This window comes from Rutidosis leptorrhynchoides, chromosome 3, assembly GCF_046630445.1.
Source record: "Rutidosis leptorrhynchoides isolate AG116_Rl617_1_P2 chromosome 3, CSIRO_AGI_Rlap_v1, whole genome shotgun sequence".
NCBI lineage: Eukaryota > Viridiplantae > Streptophyta > Magnoliopsida > Asterales > Asteraceae > Rutidosis > Rutidosis leptorrhynchoides.
In genome coordinates this window covers 589,258,097-589,265,650 of record NC_092335.1, presented here as the reverse complement: position 1 = coordinate 589,265,650, position 7,554 = coordinate 589,258,097, and the positions used below count along the sequence as shown (strand labels likewise).

Below are 7,554 nucleotides of genomic sequence, written 5' to 3'. Positions count from 1 at the left end.
TGATTTCAACGAACAAAAAAACCTATATGTACCTACAAACAAACCAACATTATGTTTTTTCATTAGATTAATCAGAGTGTCATCCCATTAAATGATTTCAACGAACAAAAAAACCTATATGTACCTACAAACAAACCAACATTATGTTTTTTCATTAGATTAATCAGAGGGCAGAGATTGTCAAACACTTAAGCATCTGATCTAATTAGTATACTTCCAAACAACAAAAACTCACAAAAAAATGCACTTCTACAACCCATTTTCACATAATCATCATAGTAAGAATATTAACTCCTATGTATGCGAGTACAACCTATTTTTAGTTAATTTTCTACCTCATGTTCTCCAAATTACTATACTAAAACAGCTGACCAATACACCAAAAACACAAATTTAGACACTTTTTCTAAAGTACGTTTAGTTATTCCCATAATATCCGTTTGTGATTGGTCAATGTCATATAATAATTTTCACAACACAACATAAGACTAAACAATATAATGGATTTAGCACAGTCTAATGAGCCGTGACACCTACAAACTGCATCAGGTAATTAAAGGAGTTCAATGTTTACCTCTGAAATGTCATATTTGCCCAAAGTCCAAGTTCAATGAATAAAACCTCCTAACTCATTACATCAAAGTGTTAATCATGTTTTATTCACTTTATTGATGATTGTACAATACAAGAATATGATGATTCCTTCGTTACCTCCAAATAAAGCACCACTGAAACAAAACGTGCCACACTCCCTATAGCATCAAAGAACTCACACCTGAAGCAATTGATGGGGAAACAAACTTACCAATGCATATTTAATTAACCATATATAGAAATCTAGTATTCCATGTTACTAACCTGAACACGGGTCATTAAGTGTTGGCAAGCTGAAAGGGATACCCTGGACATGTGATTTTGTTAATAAGGATTAAATTATCCCACAAATATCTATAGCAACTAAAACTACATATCAAACTTTAAATCATCTTTGCTCCTAAAATAAATAACTAAGAAGAAATCAAAATTTAATGTTACAGTTTGATAGACTCGGAATCAAATTCTTGTGGTGCGCTTCATCAACATTGTAATCAACGACTTTAAAAAACTCCATGGCATCAAAAGCCACCAGAGTTATAGCATCATCACATGCAAAACTTTCAAAATAAGCAAAGATCATTATATGTAGATTAAAGAAATTGCAGCAAACATATACATGAACATATTTACGTTAAGTATCAAATTTGGTAATGCAACCACATCACAGAGTATCGATTTGAATTGATTTAGACGTACATGTAGAAACCCACCTCTTGTAATCTAACCTAAGTATCGATTTGAGATCCTTAAATGTACCTGCTCTATTTTACCCCACATTTCTTTAGCGGCAACCGAGCTTCTCTCTGACAACCCAAAACTTGGTAAAACTGTCACATTAAGTTATGAGTTTCAAAGGCTGATACGGAAAAAGAAACAGGATGGTTCCCTCTGGATGTCCTGTAAATTATAATTACTGGTAGATTTAGGCATGTCAAGCACTGTGCTCCAAGCTGATTGGGTAACACTTAACAGCTTAAAACGGTCACTTTTAGTACCGGTTTAAACAGGGATCGAATGACCCACAAAACTTATGTTAAAATAATACGTAGTAATAAATTTAGACTCTCACCATCTTCGAAATTCTTTAACCCGCTCCCTTTTTACTCATTTGAAATAAAGAAAAGCCTGATTAAGCTCATTCATAAATATTTGGGTTGAAATGGTCACCTTTAGACATAATGTGAAAATTATTGAAATTGTCATTCATAAATGGTCACTTGTAATTATTGATGACATAATTATATTGATCGAATATTGATGACATAATAAAAATCAGTAACTGCAGACCCTTAAACATACAAAAATGTTTTGACTTGGCTCGGTAATAAATTTAAAGACATGTCCCTATACCAGATGACTGATAATTTCCCTGCCAAGTTCAGTTTCGTTAACCATTCTATCGAGATTTACCAGAAGACTGATAATTTGCAAATGACCCGTGACTTAATAAAAAAAAAAAGTCCCATTGCTTAATAGCAACTAATTTAAAAGTCTTTATTAGAAAAACAACTTCTCTTAGCATATATATATACCTCGAGATAAACATCCCCGAACGTGTTCGAACCTCGCTGAGCTTACTTTTACCGGAAACATTTTGCCGCAACCGCAGATCTCTTCAGCTTAGATTTAGCCTGTTACATGACATTCCTAAAAATATGCATTAATATGTTTACTGAATGTTTAAACAAATCGATCATTGGCGGGACGTTTACATGAAACGATTATTTGATGAATCAATCATTCCTAACCTCACTTATCTGGCATAGTGACATCCCACTTCTTTGCACCTCAAATGTTTGTGCAGCTGTTGCACAACCTATGTGATATTACACCAGGGTATGTCAAAATAGAGCTAAAGAATTATTAGGAGTTCTTCTTTAAGATGTATTTCTAATCCACATATATAAAGTGTTAAAATACAATGCAAATTTAGAATAATATGGAATTTAGAATAATATGGAATTAGTAACTGTATATGGGTAAAATATCTAGATATTAATATGTATAAGAAAATATCTAGATATTAGAATATGAGAGAAAAATCTAGAAATTGAAATGTAAAAGAAAAATCTAGATATTTGTAGGTTGTAGAAATATCTAGATATTTATATATCCATGGAAATATCTAGGTTCTAGAATGTTCCATGGAGTAGTATAAATATGGGAGGAGATTTCATTTGTGTTGTGTGAAGTTGTGAGAGTGAAATAAGAAGTGAGTTGTGAAGAAGAGAAGAAGAGTGTGAGTTAGCGAAAGTAGAGAAGAGAAAGCTTGTAAGTAATATTGTAATTGTAATTTAATATAAGTGTTTTTGTTAAGTTTCCCGATCAAGCCTTAGTTTGTGTTTAAGTTCTTAGTGCACTTTTGTTGTTCTTATTATATGGTCGGCTTTGCCACCTAAGTAATACATGGTCGGTTATACCGCCTAAAGATATATGGTCGACACTGTCGCCTAAGTACATTGTGCACTAAGGATTTATAAAATTAAAGGCTAACCAACGTCAAAGTGTTGGTGTAGTGAGTCTAGTATAGTCTAGGTCCTCTATAGTGGGTGTGTTGGGCTCGTCGAAGCTTCCAACAATTGGTATCAGAGCGGGTCGTTCGGGATCATTTCTAGTGGAGGAAATCGGTAAACGTTGGACGCTTACATCGACTTGTTTTCACCAAGGCTCTAAGGGAGATTCTGTCAGAGCACAGTTAGGAACTGTGAAAGCTCATCGGTCATGGACCAAGCTTATTGGACGTTGGACGTCATGATGGCAGATCTTGCAAGTACGAGCAGTGGTATCAAGAGTCTCAATAACCACAACTATGGTTATTGGAGGACTTGTATAGAATCCTACCTACAAGGACAGGATTTATGGGAAATAGTTGCTGGCAGTGACACAACGCCTCCACCGAAAGAAAATGCCGAAGCCTTGAGAAAATGGAACATCAAGGCCGGGAAGGCTTTATTTATATTGAAGACTACAATCGAGGAGGATCTATTGGAGTACATCCGTGACGAGAAAACACCAAAGGCAGCTTGGGAAACTTTTGAAAAGTTATTTTCAAAGAAGAATGAAGCACGCCTCCAGCTCTTGGAAAATGAGCTCGCAGGTATCTCACAAGGAAGTCTATCTATTTCTCAGTATTTCACCAAGGTGAAATCTATTTGTCGTGAGATATCTCAACTTGCTCCTGAAGAGAAAGTGAGTGATGCAAGGATGAAGAGAATTATCATCCACGGCTTAAGGTCCAAGTATAATGGATTTATAGCCGCTGTGAGAGGATGGCCTACTCAACCATCATTAATAGAGCTGGAGAATTTATTGGCTAATCAAGAGGCATTAGCCAAGCAGATGAATGAAGTAACCATAAAAGACGGAGAAGATGCACTCTTCACCAATAAGAAGAAAGCAACATCTCGAAGACAAGATGCAATGAAAGAAAGTCAGACATATGGATGGAAGAGTCACCCAAAGTCAAAAGGCAACACTTCAGGGGGAGCTCGGGGAGCTCAACAAGGAAGAAGAGATCATCGCCAACAATACGGGCAAAATGATAAGAGAAAGAATGGTGAATGCTTCAATTGTGGCAAGAAGGGTCATTTTGTTCGAGATTGTAGATTCCCCAGAAGGCGAACTTTCGAAGGAAATGTGGCCGCTGCAAGAGATGAGAAGAAAGATATCACATTCGAAGCAACCATTAATGAGGAAACATGGGATGCAGAAGCTGGACTCTCTGTTGAAGCTGACATAGATGATCAAGCTCTTACAACAACTTTAAAGTCAAAAATAAACTACAAAGATGATTGGATCATCGATTCTGGGTGCTCAAATCATATGACCAATGATGGGACAAAGCTGCAAGAAATGGAGGATTACAAAGGAAAGAGAGTCGTGTTGACAGCCGACAATTCAAGGTTATCTATTTCTCACATTGGAAAGACAATAATTCCAAATGAAGGAGGCTCTCATAAGCTCCAACTCGAGAAGGTGTATCTTGTCCCTGGCCTAAAGAAGAATTTACTGTCAGTACCACAATTAACAGCAGAAGGGAACTATGTGCTCTTTGGACAAGAAGATGTGTCCGTATTCAAGAGAGTGAAGGTGGTTGGCAATCCAATTATGCAAGGAAGAAGAATAGAGTCGGTCTATGTACTATCTGCTGAAACAGCATATGTGGATAAGACTCTAAAGAATGAGACGGCTGATCTTTGGCATGAACGTCTTGGGCATGTGGCCTACAACAAGTTAAAGGAGATGATGGTGAAACACATAGTAAATGGGCTTCCTCAAATTGATATCCGAACAAATACAATATGTGCTGGATGTCAATTTGGAAAAGCTCACCAATTGCCATTCAAGGAGTCACAAAATCAGTCCAAGACACCACTAGAGCTCATACACTCAGACGTCTTTGGCCCAGTGAAACAAACATCACTTGGAGGAATGAAGTATATGGTGACATTCATTGATGACTTCTCAAGGTATGTGTGGGTTTACTTCATGAAGGAAAATTCGGAGACTTTTCAGAAGTTTAAAGAGTTCAAGAAGAAGATAGAAAGTGAGCTCAATAATAAGATTAGGTGCTTACGCATAGATAATGGAGGAGAATATATATCGATTGAGTTCAATATGTATCTTGAGAAGCACAAGATCAGAAGGCAATTAACTTACCCTAATACTCCACAACAGAATGGAGTGGCAGAACGTAAGAATCGTCATCTTGCTGAAACTTGTCGAAGTATGCTTCATGGTAAGAATGTACCAGGAAGATTTTGGGCCGAATGTATGAGGACGGCTTCATACGTGATTAACAGACTCCCGCAAACAAAGTTGGGATATATTTCACCATATGAAAGATTATGGAAGATCAAGCCAACCGTCAATCATCTCAAGGTTTTTGGATATGTATGCTACGTCTTCGTGCCAGATCATCTCCGAAGCAAATTTGATAAGAAGGCAATTCGATGCATTTTTGTAGGTTATGATGAATCAAGAAAAGGATGGAGATGTTGTGATCCAAATACTGGAAAGTGTTATACTTCAAGAAATGTGGTATTTGATGAAGCGTCTTCATGGTGGTCACCTCAAAAGATAGAGCTTCCAGAATCTCACGGATTAGAAGAAGTTCCAAAAGAGAAAGAAAAACATAAAGAGCACATATCGGATCCAATTAAAGAAGGAGATGGATCGTACTCTAAGGAAACGAGTCCATGGAAAACTGGGGTACATCAATCTACATCCGAAGAGGTTCGTCCAAGCCAAATGGATGCCGAGGAGCATGTGCAAGAATTACGGAGATCAACAAGGCCGAGGCAACCTAATCCGAGGTATGCCAATGCTGCTCATGTGGATGAATCAATACCTATTAAACCTTCCACTTATGAAGAAGCAGCACAAAGTCAAGAATGGCAGAAAGCGATGGAAGAAGAAATTAATGCTCTAAAAGAAAACCAGACATGGAGTTTAGTTCCAAAGCCAAAAGATGTAAAACCAATATCTTGTAAATGGGTTTACAAGGTGAAGACTCGATCAGATGGCTCCATTGAAAGGTATAAAGCTTGACTTGTTGCTAGAGGTTTTTCTCAACAATATGGGCTGGATTATGAAGAAACGTTTAGTCCAGTGGCGAAGATCACAACAATTCGAGCTCTACTAGCTTTATCCGCCAGCAAATCTTGGAAGATGTGGCAGATGGATGTCAAGAACGCTTTCTTACATGGAGAACTTGACAAAGACATTTATATGGAGCAACCAAGAGGCTTTGAGAACAAGTCCCATCCTGACCATGTCTGCAAATTAAAGAAAGCACTATACGGCTTGAAGCAGGCTCCAAGAGCTTGGTACGGGAAGATTGGCGAGTTTTTGGTACAAAGTGGTTTCACAGTTGCTCCTTCAGATTCTAGTTTATTTGTGAAACAAGATCAAGAAAAACTAGCCATGGTGCTAGTATATGTGGATGACTTAATCATCACAGGAGATCACTATGAGGAGATCCAAAGAACAAGAGAGAATCTGTCTATCAGATTTCGTATGAAGGAGCTTGGAGAACTTAAACATTTTCTTGGACTCGAAATAGAGCAGAAAAGAGAAGGATTATTTCTGGGACAACAGAAATATGCGCGAGATCTTTTACAAAAGTACGGAATGCTTGATTGCAAACCTATCTCAACTCCGATGGATCCGAATACAAAACTACGAGCAGATGAAGGAAAAAGTCTTCAAGATGTTACCATGTATCGAAAGATGGTCGGAAGTCTTATTTATCTCACAATAAGCCGGCCAGATATATCTTATGCAGTTGGAGTGGTTAGTCGATACATGAGCAATCCGAAGAAGCCTCACCTTGATGTTGTACGATGCATCTTAAGGTATGTTAAAGGCACTATTAACTTTGGTATTTTATACAAGAAAACAAAATAATGTCACGTGACAGGATATTGTGACGCCGATTACGCTGGAGACTATGATACACGACGGTCAACAACTGGATACATGTTTAGTCTTGGATCGGGAGTAATATCATGGTGCAGCAAGAGACAACCAACAGTATCCTTGTCAAGCACTGAAGCAGAATATCGATCAGCAGCATCAGCAACACAAGAAATTATGTGGTTGAAGCAACTAATGGAAGATCTTCATCAATCAACAGATTATCAAGTAAAGCTTTTCTGCGATAACCTATCAGCTATTCGTCTAGCAGAAAATCCAGTCTTTCATGCGAGAACAAAACATATAGAAGTGCACTATCACTATGTTCGCGAGAAGGTCCTTGAAGGAGAGATCAAGATGATGCCAACAAAGACAGATGAACAGGTTGCAGATATATTCACCAAGAGCCTAAGTAAACCGAAGTTTACAAAATTCAGAGAAGCACTTGGAATGGTCTGCAAGACATCGTTGGAAGAAAATTTGCATTGAGAGGGAGTGTTAAAATACAATGCAAATTTAGAATAATATGGAATTAGTAAA

The 7,554-nt window shown here is 37.4% G+C and overlaps 1 long non-coding RNA gene across 1 annotated transcript; it reads right to left on the bottom strand.

Annotated features, from left to right (window-relative positions):
- Window positions 1-432: 432 nt before the first annotated feature.
- On the bottom strand, window positions 433-1,239 carry LOC139898748 (uncharacterized). Its single transcript, XR_011777127.1, has 3 exons — window positions 859-1,239; window positions 712-775; window positions 433-624 (listed from the first exon to the last, which is right to left on the bottom strand). It is a non-coding gene; the product is annotated as an uncharacterized lncRNA (long non-coding RNA).
- Between the last annotated feature and the right edge of the window lie 6,315 nt (window positions 1,240-7,554).